The sequence below is a fragment of the Vicugna pacos genome, chromosome 19, assembly GCF_048564905.1.
Source record: "Vicugna pacos chromosome 19, VicPac4, whole genome shotgun sequence".
Lineage (NCBI taxonomy): Eukaryota > Metazoa > Chordata > Mammalia > Artiodactyla > Camelidae > Vicugna > Vicugna pacos.
Window position 1 is genome coordinate 40,772,115 of NC_133005.1, and position 21,227 is coordinate 40,793,341.

The 21,227-nt window shown below is 40.3% G+C and overlaps 1 long non-coding RNA gene across 1 annotated transcript in view; it reads left to right on the plus strand.

The window, feature by feature from the left end:
* Window positions 1–18,864, plus strand: part of LOC140687470 (uncharacterized) — a 50,587-nt gene extending 31,723 nt beyond the window's left edge. Inside the window, exon 3 of the long non-coding RNA XR_012061854.1 lies at window positions 18,732–18,864. This is a non-coding gene — a long non-coding RNA (uncharacterized lncRNA). The remainder of the gene's footprint in view (window positions 1–18,731) is intronic.
* The last annotated feature ends 2,363 nt before the right edge of the window (window positions 18,865–21,227 follow it).

Here is a 21,227-nt window from a genome sequence, read left to right on the forward strand (position 1 = left end):
CTCTGTGGAGGTGGCATTTGACCAAGAGTGAGAAGCAGGGACCAGCTTTGTGAGGAACGTAGGTAAGTGTGTTTTTCTATGATGGGGGTGATTGCTCTGACCATTCTCAGTACATGGAATGCTCTATTGATTTGCACCACAGAAGAGCTGGTGCAAAGATCCCTAAGATAGAAATAAGCATGGAGTGTTCCAGAAATAAAAAAGGTCCATGGAATCAGAGCTCAGAGAAAGAGCAGACGTGATACCAACCAATATCCATCTCTCCTTTTCCTCTGGGCACACAGACACTACGTCATTTGGTTTCCTTGAGAAACATCTGAGTTTTCTGTCCAACAGGATGCAGACAACAACGATGTGTGTTCTTCAGTGGAGCAGTGAAAAGCCACTTGTGATTCTCAAGTCTCTTTTCCTGTAAAAGCGAATATGAAAGGTCTTGTGTCAAGATGGCTCATTCATTGAAAGGACGATAGATGTCAGGGAGTCAATCATCTCAGAAAGAAACTAAATGAAAAAGAAAGAAATTCTAGTTAAGCCACTGAGATAGTGGAGTTGTTCATTAAAGCAGCACAACCTAACTGACCCTGACTAATTCAGGGAATGACTAGTAGTAGAGGCTACGGTTAGAGATGCAGGCCAGGACCTGATAATACTGGGCTTTGTAGGCCAGGGTGAAGTGAGGATTTGTGAACAAAAGTAATGAACAGCCCCTGGATAGCAGGAAAATTATGTGATCTCTCAGTTACTGACGATCCACAACATTGCCATAACTCTTCAACTCTCAAACCGAAATCTCTAAAAATTTGCATGATCTGCTAAGGTCCTACCCCCTCACCCTGCATCAACTATAAGATGACATGAGAAAATCAACTAAACATATTTTGTGGATTTGAGGGTGAAAAAAATAAAAAAGAAAACAGCAGATGTCGTAAGTCCTCTGAGGATGTCTTTCTGTATACTCTCTACCTCCTTGGTTGCTTTTTCTCTGCTGTAATCATTTTTTTCCTATTTTTTTCTTTGTTTTGTTTTCGTTTTCTGACTTTTGCAAAGGATTTTGCCAAAATGTATTTATACAGTACAGAATTAATATATAAATATTTGTTGTAATGTTCTTTTTCTATCTTTGTATTTCCTTTTAAAGAAGAAAGGATTGCCAAGCTCCAAACTTCATTAAATGCACACCTAAGTGCTTAATCCGAGTCATAATTAACAGCAAATAGGCCAAATAACCATATGCATTTTTTTGTCAAAGATCAAATCAAACTGAGTATCACGTATAGAAGTCAGTGAATGCATGACCACAGGTTTAATTATAGTTTTAAAGTGTCTTTGTTATGATATTACTGCCAGGCAGAGTTCTAAGCGCTGTATATATACTGTCTTGTTTAATCTTTACGGTGATTCTGTAAAGAAGATTTTATAGTTATGCCATTTTATATAGAAGGAAACTGAAGCTCAGGAAAAGTGTAACATGTTGGCTTAAGTCACACAGCTGATGAGTAGTTGAACTGAAACTGAATTGAGGCAGTCTGACCAAGGATCCTATGCTCTTTATTATTCTAAGAACTGTGATAACATAAAAAAGCTAACGAGGAAAACATTTACTTGAAGTCAAGAAGGTAATCTACTTAGAGTGACCAAAACTCTGACTTGAGGCAGATATTTCCTCTGTCCTGCGATGGAAAGTTAGCTGTGGGTGTTGGAGAAAGATGTGATATGTGGAATAGGTTATTTAATCTCTTCGAATCTCAACTTTCCTGTCTGTAAAATGGGAATTAGGATACCTACCATACAGATGCATGATGAAGACCAAATGAGATGATGCAGGCTGAATAGGGCAAAGAGCAGACATTCTGTAAATATCAGTTATCTGATCAAGTTCTTTATTTCCTTCCCATCTCTCACTGAAATCTTGGACATCAGTGGTACCTACCTGTAAATCGTCTTGCAATCCAGGGATGAAAACTGTTGCAGGGGGAGGGTCTAGCTCAGTGGTAGAGCACATGCTCAGCATACATGAGGTCCTGGGTTCAATCCCCAGCACCTCCATTAAAAACTAAATAGTTAAATAAACTTCATTCCCTTCCCCCAAAATAAATAAATAAAAATAAAGTGTATTTAAAAAATTTTTTTTAAAGCTATTACAAACATACAATGTTATATAGCTCCTTCTGAAATCAGAAAAGATGAAAAAAAAACTCCTTTGATTTATTTTGGGAAAAAATGTCATGCGCACTACAGGTAAATTAAGGACGCGGTTGCTTCTGCCTACATGGTAACTGCGGTCCCTTGAGGTTAAGTATCCTACCCAAGGTCATGGTGCTAGAAAGAAAAAGAGGCAGGACTTAGAAGCCACACAGTTACTTTTCTAGTAGCTTTCTTACTACATCCCTCTGAAAAGATACTAATTTATTAGTTTGGTTTCTCTCTACAGATCACCTTATTTTTCCCTTTTCCCCTAAATCATTCTAGTGGACAACAAGCTACAGAGAAAGTCTGTGTATCACACTGTCGAATCGTCTTTTGGACAATATCACCCCGCCATGTTTCTGTCGAAATGAGTCTGCAACATTGACGGGGGAAACATATATAAAGTAAAAGTCCCCATTGTTCGTTCAGGGATGGTGTCGGCTGGACAAAGCCTTGGGAGGTGGCATCACCAGGGCAGACGGGATGCAATTAGGAGATGCTAGATGCCTCTCCGTGTTCCCTGGCACTTCTGCCCTCACTTAAAAGGACAGCTTCGCTTTGTCTCTGTCCTAACTTTCATTCCACTCCTGCGGTTCACAGCCGCGGCCAGCCCTGAACACACTCATATTGTATGCATGGACAGTGTCTGTGACATATTGACACTGCTTACGATATGGGAACTGGAGACTCTTTTCTTCTAAGCGTGGGGCCACCAGTCGTGCTGGTGTGTGTACCGGCATGGAATGAAAGGACTTCAGAAGCTGCTTTCAGGATTTGCTGAAACTCAGGGGAATGGAGTTAAGATGTTTGAAACTATATTTATACCAGATTTGAATTTGCTCTGTGAAATATTGATCCAAGAAGTCTATCATAACATCAACTCACACAGTCCCTTGGTGAGGAGGGAGGGAGCACCTCCTCTCTTCCGTAGCTCGGATTTCCAAGGCTTACCAGGAGGACAAGGGAAGGATGTGGACTGTGGTGCGTGCTGGTTGCCGTGAATGTCATCCATCCGTCTGTCAAGGGATGCTGAAATAGTACCCGGTAGGAAGGCTGGCACTTTCAGGGCTGTGTGTCTGCTTTTATTTCGGATACACTAAGTCTCAGAAAGTTCAGATGTTCACGTGACTCTGCCTGACGAAATTTCATCAGGGTCCCAACAATTAGACAGTGCGTTTCCTGAAGATGTTTTGAGAGTCACCATTTGGGATCCAGGCACAGGCAATATCCTCTAGGCAGAAGTCTTGAGGGATAAAGAGGGAATTTATCACAAATACAGAGGGCAGAAAAGTGAAGATTTATGTTCTACAGAAAAAAAAGGAGAATCCATAGACAGAGTGGATTTGGGTTGATTTGCAAAATCGTTGGCCTAGAACTCTTCTACGACTATCAGCTTAGATCCTGGCTGTTCCCCCCAAAACTCACCTCAACCTCCACTGGCCCCATATAGGTAAGGCCTTAAAAGATATTTAACAAAGATCTTGGAACTGGGAGGCAGGGATCTGAAGTCATGTGTCATCCTGATGGTGTACTGTTTAGACTCTATGACAGCGTTGTTGTTGTTGGCTGATTACACACTCACACAGTAAGATTCATTCTGCGGCGCAGAGTTCTATGGGTTTTGACGAATGCATAGAATCACATTATCCCGCCCCACAGCCATGGCACAGAAAATTTTTTTATTCCTAAAATGTATTTCTGTTTCTCCGTTGTCCACCATCAACCCATGGCATTCCTTTCCTCCACCATCAAGCCATGGCAGCCAGTAATCTGTTTCCCACCCTATAGTTTTTCCCCTTATAAATGTGTTGCGTAAATGGCATCAGACACGTGCAGTCTTTGGCGTCTGGCTTCTTTCACAGAGCATTCGATACTCATCCATGCTATTGCCTGTATCAATAGTTGGCTCTTATTTTTTTTTTTTAATCCCTGAGTGTTATTCCATTGTATGAAGGTACCATAGCTTTCTCTCCATTCTCCAGTTGAGGGACATTCTCCACTTTTTAGAGATTATAAACAAAACCACCATAAAAATTTCGCTATAGGTTTTGGTGTGAGCATAAATTTTTGTATCACTTTGATAAATCCCTAGGATCTGAATTGCTGGGTCGAATGGCAAGTGTATGTTTAACACTATAAGAAACTGTCAAAAGTTTTCCAAAGTGGATGTGTCTCTGCTGTTCTGTAGTCACGCCAGCAATGAGTACGTGTTCCAATTGCTCTGCATCTTGGAAGTGTCAGATTTCAGTTTGGGCTTTTTTCCTTTTTCCCATTGTGTTAGGTGTGCACTAGTGCCATATTGTGGATTTAATTTGCATCTCTCTAATCACTGATGACACTGAACAGTTTTCATGCGTGTTTTGCCATCCTTAAATCAGTGAGATGTCTATTATTTGGCCCACTTTCTAACTGAATTGTTTTCTTACTGTTGGATTTTGAAAGTTCATTGTATATTCTACACAAAAGTTCTTTATCAGATAGAAGTTTTGCAAATATTTCCCTATAGCCTGTGACTTGTCTTTTCGTTGTCTTAACTTTGTCTTTTGAAGAGCAGACGTTCTCAGTGTTGGTGAAGTCCAGCTTATCAATTTTTTAAAATTTTTATGGATCATGCTTTTGGTGTTACATCTAAGAAATCTTTGCCTAACTCAGGGTCACATAGATTTCTTCTGTGGTTTTTTTTTTCGAGAAGTGCTATAGTTTTAGGTTTTTAAGACTATGCTTCCAGTGTGAGTTAATTTTTATATAGGGCGCATGATAGGAATCAGGCTCAAATATTTTGTTTTTCATGTTCTAGCATAATTTGGCAAAAAGACCGTCTTGTCTCTATTTAGCTGCCTTTGCACCTTTTTAAACATCTATCCACCACGATGCGTGAGTCTATTTCTGGACTTTCTAATCTGTTCTGTTGATCTGTCTGTGCTTTCTCTAATATCATACCCATTCCCCTTGTCATTTGGCGCCTTTCTACATGTAAATTATATTTTATTGGAAAGTCAAATGTTACTTTTTCCATAAAAGTTCATTTATTTCACCATTTTTTGCTTCATATATTTTTAAGAGTACTCAGCTCTCCGTTTTCCTTGTTTTCTTAATTTCTATTTTCAAAATTCCCAAGCCAACTAGTCTTTAAAAGCTACATACTGTATGATTCCATTTATGTGACATTCTGGAACAGGTAAAACTGTAGAGGGGTGGTGGTCAGATCAGTGATGGCCAGAGGTTGGATTGGCAGGAGGCTGCTGAAATAGGTGAAGCACAGGTTTTTGCTTCAGTTTGGTTTGGTTTCAGGGGCGTGAAGCTCTTCTGTATGATGCTGTACTGGTAGACACAGGATATCATGTGTTTGTCAAAAACCCATAGGACTTTAGAGCACAAGAAGTGAACCTTAATGTATCCAAGTTGGAAATAAAGCATTTAAGAGATCGCGGGATCCCAGGATGGAATACAGACCATAATAGCAGAATCCAGCCGTGTTACAAATACAGGAAACAAACTTGATGAAGGAGGTAGGGGGAAAAGGTGCTGATCGAAGTAACTCTGGAAATGAGTAGGGTCTGTAAGACTAAAGGCAAAATAAATTTCCCATCAGCACTGTGATTGACAAAGGTGTTTCCCGTGGGGGTGGCAGTTAATATTTCTGAAACCACTAGGCATGTACACTGGAACCGAACAATTGAGTAAATGGATGCAGATGGGGGAAACCAGGGTTCTCGTTGGAGTAGGAAGTTAGACAAGCAAGGGAGAAGGCTCGGATGATCGATGTGGTAATGGATTAGAGTTGGAGTCATTGAGCATGGACTTTTGCTTGGCTTAAGATAGATATAGATAAATATATATATAGAAGTTTTTATAGATGCATGTATGTTTATAATTAGTATATATACATGTGTTGGAATCATCAATGCACTTGCCACAAAGAACACACCAAGGGCCCAGATTTTGGTTTCTAACTCCACTCTCCAATAAAAGGAACCATGGCTTCTTGGAAAAAAAGCTAATTCTAGGACTGGGGCAGGAAATACAAGATGAGCCTGAAGAGACTTGAACTTCCAGAAAGTACAGAAACCCCCTCCCCAGCCCCCGCACCAAAAAATCATTGATGGGAGTACGTCAGAGGGACATAGACGCCAACTGATGGCATATCCAGTCAGGCCGCAGAACCATGAGGGGTAACGATGAATGGTATTTTAAAGCACTGAGATTTGGGGTGGTTTATTTTACAGCCGTAAAGATAAGCACAACACTCAGTTAAATGCTGCAGTTTCAAACTCAATTTTCTAGGACCGTTTCTTGTACAAACAAACAACCGCACAAAAGCACACACACACACTGTGTGCCTCAGCTTTGCAAGTCATGGTCCAGCCCCTGCAGCTTCACGCCCTCGCGATGGCCCTCGGCAGAAAGAGAGCATTTCTCAATGAGCCATTGTGACCTGTCTTGAAGGAGCCACCAAGCCAAAAGATTTATATCTTATAAAGGATTGCTTACTACTTAAAGAGTCCCTGCCGCTGCTTCTCAGTCACTTCAGAGGTATGGCTGGTGGGAGTATATGAGAGGAAGTGAACTTACAAAACCAGCACGCCTGAGCCAGTGTGAACCGAAAAACCATCCACCTGGTCCTCGCCAACTATGAACGCTTTAATACTTTGATTAGTATATTTAATAGATTACTGATATTCGACTCCAGAAGCAAGATGGCATTTCTAAAATTTCTTTTCTAGAGAAGATTTGTTGTAAATATGTAAAGACTCCATCATGTCTTAAACTCTTGAGTAGAAGTTACAGTCTCAACAAGTTATTCTGTCTGCCTCCATGAGTTTGTTATTATTAGGTTATTATGAAATGCAGTCTAAATGGGAAAGTGTTGCTTAGTGAGAATGAATTTATCGATGTCTTCTCTTTAAGTTTCTTTTGAGTAGGGGAGAATTACAGTCATGTGTGATTTGCACCGGGAACCCAAGGGAAGATGTGAGGTGATGCATAACATAAGCTTGGGAACAAGTCGTAAGCCCACAGGGTGACGAATGTCTGAACCCCCTCCCCGGGAACCCCAGAGCTCAGCGTCAGGGGAGGTAGGACAGTGCAGCAGTTAAAAATTCTTGTCATCGAAGCAGAAACCCAGCTCCTCCACTCACCAGATTTGTGACCTAAGGGTTTTAAGCTGTTAGAGAATCATTTAAAAAATATATGTATAACACTTGCCTTAGAGACTTGAGGGGTTCAATGTGATTAAGCTTTGAAAGTGCTTAGCAGAGTCTGGTGCGTACTAAGCAGCGATCAGCATTGGCTTCTTGTTTTAATGAGTTGGGAACAACGTGATCTTGGCTGTCTCCATCAGATTTCCTGCCCAGGCTTCTCCTGTCACTCCCTGCTCTGAGAGAAGGCCCCAGTGCTCATAGGTACGATCTCAGCTCATTGAGAGTGAAAATATTTCCTCTGACCTCTCTGCATCTAGAAACCATAGTTCTAGTCGGAGCGGTGATGTGGAGAAACATTCGGAGGGCTTTGTGATCTTGGGCAAATTGTTTAACCCATCTCAGCCTCAGTTATTTCTCTGTAAAATGGGGATGATACGGTACCTACCATATAAGGCAAATATGGGGATCGAAGAAGATAATATATGTAAAGTGTCTAAAACAATGACTGGTGCATAGAAAACACTGACTTTATTATTATGTCTTAAGTTATTTTCAGTGTAAAAAATTATCATGTGTCATATACTCAGCTCCCTGGTATTCTGGTAGCCTCGTCATTAACCATCAGTCTTTTTTCTCTACCATTCCTTCAGAAAATGTCCCCATATACCTGGCTGTCATAAGATGAGAACAATACCAATATGGCAACAGGGGGCACTTGATGTATCTTAGAAAGGATGTTGCTTTAGTTGTAAAGTTTTTTTTTAAAGCCCCATGGATTGTTGGGTGAAAGATTAAGACCTTGGCTAACAGACCTCAAGCAACAAGCCTTGTTTAAAAGATTATGGAGACTGTCCCTGGAAGGGCCAAGGTGGGAGAGAAGAGTGAAGAACCGGTTGTCAGATAGTGTGTGGGAGCACAGGGTGGGGACCGGCGCAGGGTCGGGTGAACATGTTCTGAGAATAAGCGTTTCACATAGTGTGTGTTTGCTTTACTGAAGCTCCTCCTCCTTTCCCGCAATCCCCAGCCCCACCCCTAGCAGGTGGAAGTCTGTCTCACTCATGGCTATGCTGGGCCTGTGGGGCCTTTCACTTTCTTCACGGAAAATGAAAATCCTGCCTGGGTGATGGGTTGTGGGGGAAAAAGGCACATGCCCAGGAAAAGGAAATGGGAAGCACCCTCTTCTTACCCATCTTGCCTCATTTCTTACCCAACGCCAAGTTGTAGGGAAAAAAACGTTGGCTGTTTCAGATGTCCACAAGTCATGGGATAGAAGACGCATACCCACCTTTATGAGATCTTACCACCATGTCTCTGTGCCCAGTCCGGGACCTTGCATAGGAAAAATGAACGAACAAATGAATGAATGAGATCGCAGCTGACATCTGGGTTACACACGTCCCAGGCGTTGGGTGTGTAAGTAGTAGTTACCACAGAGTTCAGGCATTCACAGTTCTTTAGCTGGTTTCTGTAGCTGAATGAGAATTTATGTGTTGAAGCAGGCTACCTGAAATGTATTCATTTTACCCAAACACTATTTATTCAGTGTATTTTTTCTTTAATACTTAGATTTGCCATGCTCTGTTCCAGGTAGACAATGCCAGCCTCATGGGTTTTTCATGTTAGGCAGGGAACACAGAATATAGACATGTAACAAACGTAATAATTCCATAGAGTGCTATGGAGAGTATTAAAGAGGGTGTTTAGTTAGGGAGGGTCTTGACGGGTGTTAGATAAGGAAGCCACTTAACAGAGGACTTAGGGCTGAGGCATGAAGGATGAGAATTAGCCACTGGATAATTTGGCAGTCAAGTCACATAGACAGAGGAGCACTGTGATAAGGATGAGGCTGAAGAGATGTAAAGGTGAGGGCAGTGGATCGAATGGGGTCCAGGGAACAGAGACACATGCAGGGTGAGTCAGAGAAGCGGGAAATATCGGTGAAGAGTTGAATTTTATTCTGAGAGCGATGGGAAGCCTTTGAAGGATATGAAATGTGAGAATGACATGATCTCATTATAAGAGTGTTTGTTTTCTAATAAACAGTGTCCGGCTCATCTATATCTCATTTGTCCATCATCACCAAACCTGGACTCTGAGCTTTTAGCACTGCATCTTACAAGAATGCAACGGATGCTGAGAGTGGATATCTGCTTTTTCCAAGGTCATTTGGGTAAAAGGAAAAACTGAGGATTTTACCGCATGGCAAGTGAGAATTGGCTGCCTCTCAGAGTGCTCTGTGTTTAATAGTTGATGGAAGGGAGAGGGGACCTTTCTAAAATTGGTGCTAAAGGCACAGTGTGGTGCTGTGATTTTTTTCAATGTGCTTTGCAAAGTAAGCGAAAACTCTTCTTTCAAAAAAGCACAAGTGTAATGCTTTTCCTTATTTTTCTTCCACGTCTGTCTTTTACCCATGTCTTTGCTGAGTCAGCGTATGTTCCATCCATGCCGACTGCTAAGGCATTAGCTGATGACCTGCAAGCTGGGGAAAAGGGTCAAGAGAGAGATTAGAGCCGAGGGGACGTGGGGCTTAGAGGGAACAGGTGAGCCACATAGCGGGTTTCAGCCAGCGGACTCAGCAGCGCCGGAGGTGTGTAAAAAGGATTTCATGATATTTAGATTTTTGTGAAATGAAGTTATGTACCTTGATGCAACATTTCACTGCTTTCCAGAACAGTGCAAGTCAGTAGTTTAAAGTTAGCTTCAATATGTCTGATTAATGTTTTTGGTTTATGTAAATTTCATTTTGGTGATAACATTGTAGTATATGTGTTTAACATATTGCGTTAAATTTTGTGCTGTTTTATGGAATTCTTAATGCGGTGCTCTGAATCCTATATGAACTCTGAAAACAAACCTTTACTTCTATCAAGCGTTGTTAGTCTTCCATATAATTCAGGGTTTGGTACTTTATGCCAAAACTTATATTGAAAGCAAACATAAGGAAAAACACTCTTTCAAACGCAGTGGCATTACAACACTAAAGATATTTTGATTAAAAAAAAATCAATTAACTAAATAGAGTAGATTGTGACCAGATAAGGAAAAGACTGCTCGCTCTTGTTCTCACTTCTCACCCGTCATCTCATCAACTTTCAGCGACCACGTATTTGCCAAGTTTCTTCCAGACACCAAACAATAGGGTAGGTGGCACAGAGACACTGGTGAGAAAAGCAGACGTTGACGCTATAGAAACAGAGGGCAATGTATGGGCAATATACAAAGGGACTTGTAATTATATATTCATTCATTCATTCATTTATAAGTTGTACTGAGTGCTGAAACGCAGGAATGAGAAACAGTGGTACCACAACGAGAGGATGGCGTACTGTGTGTCACCGCCCCCATGTCCAGTTTCCCCTTTTGTCCTTAGCAATGAAACAATAGTTTTTGCTGATGGTGGTGGTGGTTTTTCTTGGGGGAGCGGACCTGGTTACAGTATGCCCTGCTTAAAAGAACTACATTTCCCCGAATCCTGTTCGCCTGGAGTGACCCTGTAACAGAGACCTGGCCAATCCGATAAAAGGAGGTTTGCTTCCGAAGGCGCCTGTACCCTGAGGAGCATTCTCGCCATCAGGAATGTGGACAAAATCCCAGAGTGGAGCGTGCTCACGTGGGCACTGGGAGGCACGAAGCCTGAGTGCAGAGACAACAGGGATCGGGGTTCCCATCCGTGGGCTTCCTATTGCATGACAAGAAATGTACAAGATTTATTTTAAAATGTGTATGAGTCAGGTCTTCAGGCTGATTAAGGGCAGGATGTGAGTGCTGAGAACTTGCTTGGGAACAGAGGTGGAAGGATTGGAATAGAATTAAGCACAGAAGTACCAAGTTACCTGAAGTTGGTTGGTTTTGTCAGTAGGAACAAATGCTTAAGAAAAACAAACTGAAGTCTGAAAGTACAAGCACACACAATCCTTGCACTTTTTAAATTTTTAGTAAAAAGATAGTATATTTGGTACAACACCCATATTCACACAATTTTAGTCATCTACTTCTCTTTTTTATAAGATTTTTAAATTTATTTATTTATTTATTTATTTATTTATTTATTTATTTTTAGGAGTAATCAGGTTTTTTAATTTTTTTTTTAACGGAGGTGCTGAGGATTGAACCCAGGACATTCTACATGCTTGGCACACACTCTCCCACTGAGCTATACCCTCCCTGCCGCCATCTTCTCTTTATGTGTGCAAGCCTATATATTTAATGAGTAAAAGGGAAATATCCTTTCCTTAGGTTAAGGTTTCATTTCTACTTTTGACTCAAATAATAGTTCTCAGCTTTGGTTTGCAATATCAGAGTATGCGGGAAAATGTTGAAGTAACGCCCACCTCCAGCCTCAGCACAGACCAGATGAAGCTTAGAGACTCTGACTGAGTAGGTCTGGGTGCCATGTTTAGGGGTTTAAAAATCCCCCCGGGTGATTCTCATTTACAGCCAGCCTTGAGAACCCCTGACCTGGAGGAGTGAACAGTGCTTGGGCCATCCACAGGCCTGAATCCCCTGAGAAAGGGACAGTCAGGAAGAGAAACCTAGTGGCCAAGGACTTCCTCCATCCCTCCAGAAAGTCTCATTCAAGTTCTACCTTCCCTCGTAAATAATTGTGTAATTTTGAGAAAACTACTGAATCTTTCCAGCCCTCCGTTTCCTCATTGAAGTTGAAATAGCAGACGTCAGGTGCTTCCCAACCAAAGATTAAGAGCGTGCAGTACAGCTAAGGTGCCCGTCAGTGCAGCCAAGGTTCTGCATCCAGCGTCATCACAGGAAAATGACTGACTTTTTGTGATTTAGAGGGTGCTTTGGGAATGGTGTCACTTAAAATGCAGACAATGAGAGAGGCAAAAACGCATTATATGAGCCCCCCAGAGACTCTCCAAGAGTCAACACCCAGCTCACCTGAAACTGGATAATTAAGAAACCTTTGTGAATGCATTGGAGCAAGCACGTCATATTTATTAAGATGCTATTAAAAAGTAAAGAAATTTCAAAGACAGCAGTATCAATTATGAGCCTCCACTGAAAGAATCCTAGAGCCAGCTCACTCAGTTGCAGGCTCTGATCTGCAAGCTGACTGCTCCTTGCAGGACAAGCCTGTGTAGCTGCTCCACGGTGGGTCTCAGTGGGAATGTAACTTACTAAACCATGGATAATGGTTTTTCAGAGCAACCCCCGGGAAGCCGGAAAGCAAACGTTTCTTCATTATGATAATACTATCATAGTCTTAGAGTTTAAAGACTTAAGGCCGTCTACCCTGACCTGTTTATTTTAAAGATTTAAAATCCACAGCCCGCAGGTTCAGTGCCTTGGTTAACTGACTCCAGACTGTTGATGGAAGGCAGTCCCAAGCCCGTAGGCTTGCTGATGTCAATTCCCTTCCCCTTTGTATTTCTCTTAGAACTGTGCTTCCCGAGCCAGCAGCCCCAAGCCACCTGTGGTTTTTGTAGTCTTTAAATGTGGCTACTTTGAGTTGAGATGTGCTGTCTTAGCCCATTTGGGCTGCCATAAAAAGTACCATAGACAAGGTAGCTTATAAACGACAGTGGTTTATTTCTCATGGTTCTGGAGGCTGGGAAGTCTGAGATCAGGGTGTCAGCATGTCAGAGACTGGGAGCCCTCTTCTGGGTCACAAAGTGCTGCCTTCTCATTGTATTCCTCATGTGGCAAAAATAGAGTGAGAGAGCTCTTTGGTGTCCTTTTATAAGGGCACTAATCCCATTCATGAGGGTGCCTCCCTCATGATGTAATCTCCTTCCAAAGGTCCCATCTCTTCCTATCATCACACTGGGAGATAGGATTTTGACACATGAATTCCAGGGGGGACATAACATTCAGTCCACTGCACGTGCTGTAAGTGTAACATACACATCAATTTTAAAGACTCAATATGAAAAAATAAAGCACAATATTGTTATGCCGATTACCTGTTGAAATGATAACATTGGGGATATACTGGATTAAACAAAATATATTATTAAATTGATTTCTTTTTATTTTTTAAACTGTAGCTATGAGAAAATCTAAAATTATGTATGTGACTTACATTTTATTTCCGATGGGCAGCTCCGTCTCAGATCCCCTGCACCAAGGCAAGTTAAAAGATTCACAGTCAAAAAACAAAGTTAAATAAATAAGTAAGTAAATAAATAAATAAATAAAAAGATTCACAGTCATTTAAAAGTCGCAAGGACATGGTCAGAAATAAAGGGAGAAAAGCTTCACAGAATAAAGAGGGTTCAGATCAGATCTGTGCAGTCAGGTACAGAATTCTGGACGTGTTTTTCAAATGGCTCATCTTCTAGAAACATGGAAAAGTCACTCAATGAAAGAAAATGGGAGTGTCTTACTCATTTGGGGGGGGCAAAACATAACATTTATCGGCTACCAGCTGTTCTCCCTTCAATGTGTCTTTGTTGTTCTACGGGGGAAAAGATCTGTTGCGTGTAGTTTATAACCCCTGAACTGTGCGCTACTTACGATCATCAACATACAGGTACCAGGGTGACTCCTGGAGAAAGTTGTAGTGTGAATACGTTATTTTTATCTGAGAAATGCCTGGCAAAAGTATATTTTCCTTTTTTACCTATTTTCTTAAATTGTCCTGCAATGAGTGTACTTTTTATATATGTTTGGAATACACACTTTTGTAGCCAACAGTAGATGCAGTCAATATGCTACTAGAAATTAGACCATTGTTCAACAGAGAGATTAAGGTAGGGTATCTGTCTAGCTGGTTTTCTTTTATCCTTTTTTCTTTTTTGATGGAGACTTATTTCTTTCGGGTTCAAGATGGTAATGGGAACTTGTATCATTATTCATTTTCGTCACACTAAATAAGCTTCATCACCAGCGGGAGTTTTAATTTCTTTGTGGAAATACATCTCTTGCTGGTTCACCCCCTCTTTCCTTCATCTTCAAACTGCAGAAGATTTGCTTCAAAGCCCAAAGATCAGGTATACTTCATTCTTTATTGAGCAAGAAAATTCATTTATACTATTCAGGAGATAATCATGGAGATACTTTATAGCTCATTTATATCAATATCAGACTAATCCAATGACAAGTCAAAACATGGCGCCCTTTAATCATGGAAAGCTGCGAGGTATTTCAGCTGAATAAATTAAGGGCAATTAACCAAACAATGAGCTGCACACATGAAGCTCATTATTTTTAGGTTGAGGGATCCTTTTAGTTTACTAGAATTGTTTTTCTTTGATATGCCAGATGCCTGTTTTGCCCAACAAAAATCAAAACCCCTCAAAGCCTAAAAGCATGCACCCCACGTGTTATGTAAACCTGACTTGGTCACTAACACCAGCCAGGTCATTTGCATCCATTATCCAGGCGGAAAATACATATTCCTGGTCTAAAGGAAAGGTGCACTCTTTAGGACTCCAGAAATAACCCAGATAATAAAATCAACACAAATTGGATTCTATTGTATCATTCATGCTGGAAAATCAGTTAAGATTAGACAGAAAGAGGTTGGGCATTGGCCGCAAATTCCTGTAAAAGGAAGGCATAGACAAAGCTGTGCTGGTTGGCTTTGATGAGATAAAGGGATGTGTTTTGCACGAATGCTTGTTCTGGGCACAGAGGTTTGTGAATATGTGTAATTCTTTTTTTCCAGAAACTCAGTAAATCCACACATATGTTTAGTAACACTGCCTTCATCTCCTAATGGTTTTGCCGATGATACTAAATGTTGGCATTTAATGTGCCCGTGTTAAAAGAAATACAGTCAATTATGATTGATTTTTTGCCAGGAGATGGATTGAATGGCCTAGATAATCCAAAACAGTGGATGAAATTAAAAATAAGTTGGGTTCTATAAGGCACCATCCCCTCTGCCATGTTAGTTGGTTCAACCATGTCTGCATGTATAGTCATTAGACTTTTGTTCACATCAAAAATTTGCATTTTCTGAGAATCTGGAAACTATTGTAGGGACAAAAATATCAAAAAATATGATGGGTGACAGGAATTTGCCACAAATTAAGATTTTCAAAAAATATTCACTGTGCATTTTTTAGCATTCTTAATGTTCAGGGTACAGAGGTGATTAAAGACCCTGCATGTGTTCTATCCAGAAGGATGGCAGATAAAGTTATAAACAAATGTACCAATGATACTGTGTTAAGGTTCTGTAAGTAAATAATAGCATAGATGGGGTGGGGCAGGGGTGACTTCAATCACAGTGGGACAGTCTCTCTAAGAAGCTAATTTTGTTTTTCTTTAGCTGTTCATCTTGAAAACACATCAGATCTACAAAATGTTGCAGAAATAGTATAATTAACTCTATTTCCTTCACTCTGCCTAACCAGTAGCTAACACTTTGCCATATTTGCTATGCATTTATCTCGATGTTGTTCTGACCCAATTAAGGGTTTCAGCATCTTGACCCTTCGCTCATAAATACCTCAGCGTGTATCTCCTAAGAACAGTACCATTCTAGAAATGACTGTGGAACAATATCATATTGAAGACATTTAACATTTATATAAAACTACAGTGTAAAATACTGCCCAAATTTTAAATTTGCCAACTGGCCCAGAAGTATCTTTCCTAACATAAGAAAGACTTTTCTAACAAAAAAAAGACTTTGACTAATAACTAAATGATGAGGCCGACACCACATTAGAGAGGTTTCCAGGAATAAAAACAGAAGGAACAGACAATCCAAAGACATTTATATAACATCTGTGTATAAAATTTATTTTAAAAATGGTAGTTCTAGCCAATATGCTAGGAATTATAATATTAATAAATAAAATTTGGCTTTAAATATGCTGGTTAAATTGTTAAATTTTAGGTAAAATTCTGTGTAATAAGAAATCTTGCCAAAATTGATAGTCATATTGTTTCTATTTGGTTTTCCTCTATTTTTTCTGTGTACTCTTTACCCAAGCCTCAATATTTGTCAATTGAAGTAATCTGCCATGTAGCTCCACGAGTGAGATTTAGCAAAATCGTTGCCTGCAGAATTTCAAATATGGATATGAGGCATTTGGAAGCAATTTCTGATAAGAAAGTACTATAAATTGCTACCCCAAGGTACATCTTGCACATTACCCAACCAAATGTTTTTCTTTAAACAAGATTCAGAGGGAGGAGGGATGTATTAGCCATGAAACTTAATGGGCTAAGGTGCCATTACTTATTAAATTGGACTATTTGTATGAAAAATGAACATTTAATGTACACATGTAGATACTGTAATCCATTTTATCTTATCTACATACACAGCAGATCCTGGTTATAATGGACCTGGTGGTCCCTTTTTGCTCATTCCATTTGCTTGAGTACCGTGTCTCGATTAATAAAAGAGAATATTTTCCCAAATTAACATAGAAAGGCAAACTGGCCCTCTCCCAAGGACAGAGACATCCCTCTAGGACTTTCAGGGGGACCAAAGTTCAGTTGGCCCTCTCCGGGACCATGGAAAGTCTGTAACATCTTTCATGTCCAGCAGAGAAGCAGCCTGGAATGTCTGGTTCTTTCTAACCTTTGAAAATCATAAAATAAATCCAAAGCATCATAGACCATCTGCTCCTTACAGCGCAGTATCTACAGATAAGTCTGAGCAAAGAGCAGGCTGTTACCCACACTGGGAGAGAGTTTTGGTTAAATTTCATTCTAGTTCACTTGCCTGATCACCACCAAAGATACTATTAAAAAAAAAAAAACTTTTTGTACAGCTCCCTTTCTTCACCCTTGAATTAACTACCCTTCTTAACATCTACATTTTATATTTTTTTAAGTACCAAAATATAAGCAAGAGTGATGGGAACTTTAAGAAAATGTCATGTATACCTTTTTTAATCTCATTGTTGACATTATGGCAGCCTTGGAAAAAACCTAAAAATGGCCCGAAAGACCAGCAAGAATGGATGATTAAAGAATTCGCCTAATAGATATCAGCCACAGGAACCATGTTAAAAAGGAGTGTGGACCATGTATACTTCTGCTACGGGGGGGCCATGATTTATGGGAGGGAAAGAACACGACAAAACCAAACGAAAACCAGAAAGCCAGTTGCAGAATTATACTTAGAGGAGCCTCCTGCTTTTTTTTTTTTTTTCCAAAAAGCAAGCACTGTGTACGCTTCTGTGCCACTGGATGTGTGTGAGTGTCTGTGTGTGTGTGTGTGTGTATTAAAGAGGACCATAGGTGAAAGAACTAAGCTGTTTCCAGTAGCTCCCCCTGAGAAGTGGTATCGAGGCCTCACCGTGATGGGGAGAGGAGTGCCTTTTGCTTATACTCATTTTTATACCTCAGTTACGCCTGTCTATTGTCATTAAAATAGTAGCGAGGGTGGAGTGGAGGGTGGAGCTCAGTGTCAGAGTATGTGCTTAGCATGCACAAGGACCTGGGTTCCATCCCCAGTCCTTCCTCTAAAAATAAATTAAATAAATAAATAAACCTAATTACTTCCAAAAACAACAAAAAAGCAAAGATACAACCATAAGGCAGTAGAGATAAATGGCAGCTTAGCAAATACCCAGTCTCATTCCGTATTCTTTGAATATATCCCACATTAAACAGGCAGTTAAAGTGGAATTTAGCCCAAACTCCCCAAATCTTAAAGGAGGTAATTTGGGCAATTATTTGTTTGATTTAAATAAAACAAAACAGTGCCACCCCCAGCCTACTTTCCCTTTAAACATTTGGGTATTTTAGCACAGAGAATTTTAGATGATTTAAATGATTAATTTGCACGCTGTGGACTATTTAAAATAAACCTATAATCATTGAGATACTAAGTTTAACATTCAGAGACATGTTTCCACACATTTTCACTTATTGATGATAATTCAAGGAAATTTTCAAAACTGCTCATAAAGTAGATTTTCATGGAACTAATTTTAAGTTGAAAGCTGGAGTTTGACCTCATCATTGGAGCACAGAGGAAAGAGAGATGAGAGATTGGCTGTTTACAATTGTAACATTCCTTTTTGTGTCTTCTTTTTTCTGCGTGAACTTGTGGAATTAAGCATGACTTTTTCTGCCTCCTTGTGTTGTTTCCCAAAGCTCAGAAAAGGACAAGAGGAGTCCAATTTTCTCCCACCTCAAGTCAGTGTTCCACCAGCTGCACAGGATTAGCCAAGAGATTAGGACCTGTCAGTGTTTGGTGCTGTTTGGGGCAGGGCAGTAGCTGTGCGGTGTGTTCTGTAATTGTGCTTCACAATGTAAAATAAATAAGGTCTTTCTTTCTTACCTGTAGCCAAGTGCAAGGGAGAATTTTTTAAAAGAACCACACTGAAAACTAGAGTTACGTTCTCCCGGAGAGCTAAGGTTTTCTTAAAGAGACCCACCCCAGAAGACCCACAGATCTTGTGACAGCCGCGGAGAGGTGGACACCTAGACATCCAGTTGCTGAGAGAGAACGTATTGCTTTTTTTAAAGGAACATGTTGGAGACTCCTGCTGGGACTCTATAGGAACCCAAGAATGTTCCCCATGTGAGAGACAGAGGAGTGAAATGCTCTGTCCATACTCTGCCAAGACCAGCGTGTTGGATCCACAGTCATACGTTGCTGCTTTCGGTAAGTTCCTGAACGCTGATTTAAATTTTTTTACTCTACTTCATACCTTTATGGAAACCACTCTGACGAAAATCTTCCTTCCTTTCACGTGTTGTGGAATCTTTCGGAAAGATGTCTTCCTGGTCCTTTGGTGAACGATAGCTCGATGTCATTGAGAGAGTCCCTTCTACAGGGAAAGTCGTGTTAGGGAAAGGACTTTGTCAGCAGAGATTCAGGGCACTATTAAACCCGTGATTTCTGCCACTAGGAATGGAATTATGTGTGAGCATCAAAAGGAAATGAGTTCTGCCTCACGTGCCATCACTCGCTATTAAGAGATTCTGGACTTTAATCAAAACTCTTGCGCAGAGGCCATCAAACCCTTCAGAAAGAGTTGGTTTGGGGCCATTCAAAGAAGAGTTGGAAGTGGTATTTGATTCATTTGAAAGTAGCCAACAAGAGAGCCCCCATTTAGCAAACATCTCATTCTGTATTTTAGTACAGGCGTTTGTGGCTATGCATCTTTCCTTGAAAGTAAACCATACACATAGGCCAGAGTGTGGAGACTCAGAGCCTGGGTGTCTGTGTGTGTTGCTAGCCTGGTGTTTACCTTTTAAAATCCATGTTATTGTTTTGTTGTTTTCTAAGAGCTTTACTGAGGTATAATTTGCATTTAATTCTATGCATATTTAAAAAGTACACTTTGATAGAATTTTGTGTACATATACACCCACCAAATGATCACCACACTCAAGAGAGTGAACGTATCCGTTATCCCTAAATATATCCTCAGATCCTTCTGTATTCCCTCCTTCCTGCAACCCTCTGCCCTATCCCATTCCTGTGCCCCACCCCCAGTCTGCTTTCTGTCACTGTGAATCATGCAGAAGACTGAACGTTTATGTTCCCTCAAAATTCATAGGTTGGCACCTAGCTCCCAACGTGGTGGTGTTAGGGGATGGGGCCTTCTGGAGGTGATTATGTCATGAGGGTGCGGCCCTCATGAATAGGATTAGTGCCCTTCTAAAAGAGGCCCCAAAGAGCTCCCTCACCCCTTCTGCCGTGTAAGAACACAGTGTCTGTGAACCAGGAAGTGGGTTCTCACCAGGCTTCAAATCTGGATCTTGGACTTCTCAGCCTCCAGAATGGTGAGAAAGAAACTTCTACTGTTTCTAAGCTACCCAGTTGGTGGTATTCCTCTTATAGCAGCCCAGATGGACTGAAACAGATGAGTTTACATTTTCTGGAGATAAGTTTCATACCGAATATTCGCTTTTTGTTCTCCTTCACCGAGCACAATTATTTTGAGATCCGTCACGTAGCAGGCATTTAATAATTCACTCCTTTTCCTCTGTGGAGCAGTATCCATTGCACAGATATACCACAATTTGCTTCTCCATACACCTGTTGATGGATATTTGGGTTATTTTCAATTTGGGGCTACTGCAAATAGTTCCTAGAAATACTGAAGTATAAGTTTTTGTATGGGCAAAGCATTTTTCTCTCTTGGGTAAATACCTAGCAGTGGCTAGCTCATAAGGTAAGTGTATATTTAGGTTTTTAAGAAATTACCAAACTATGGTTCTAAAGTGGTCATAATCTTTTAATTTATAACCATCAGTTTATGAGCATTCTAACTCCTTCACATACCTACCATCATTTGGTATTGACCGTCTTTTTAATTTAAGCCATTTTGGAGAGTTGTAATGCTATCTCACTGGAGTTTTAATTTGCATTTCCCTAGTGACTAATAATGTTGAGCTTCTTTTAATGAGGTGGTTTGTCATCTGTATATCTTTTTTGGTGAAGTCTGTTCAAATCTTTTCTTCTGGTTTTATTGTTTTCTTACTATTGAGTTTCGAAGAGTTCTTTACATATTCTGAACACAAGTACTTTACCAGATATGTGCTCTGCAAATATTTTCTTATAGTCTTTTCATTCTCTTAACATTGTCTTTTGAAGAGCAGAAGTTTTAAAGTGTGATGAAGTCAAACTTCCCAATTCTTTCTTGTATGGATTTTCTCTTATGTTTCCCATCTCTTGAGTTCATTATCCTCCATTACCTGTGTCCATTGCTCTTAAAAACAGTATTTTAAGTATTATGGCTTTTTTTGTTTGTTTGTTTCAAGGGGGAAAGTAAATCTAGTTCCTATTATTTCATTTTAAAAGAAGCAAATGCCTGGTGTTACCTTAAATTTACTTAATGGCCAATATTTGACAATCTGGAGACTTCACATTATAATATACATATTTGGATTCCCTTGAAAATCGCCGGGCCACACAGTGGCCATATTCCTGCATGAAGGAACAGTCTGGAGCAGTGTGGCCCTCCGTTTGGTTATTAATCACTAACCCAGTGCAACCTCCTGATTCAGTTG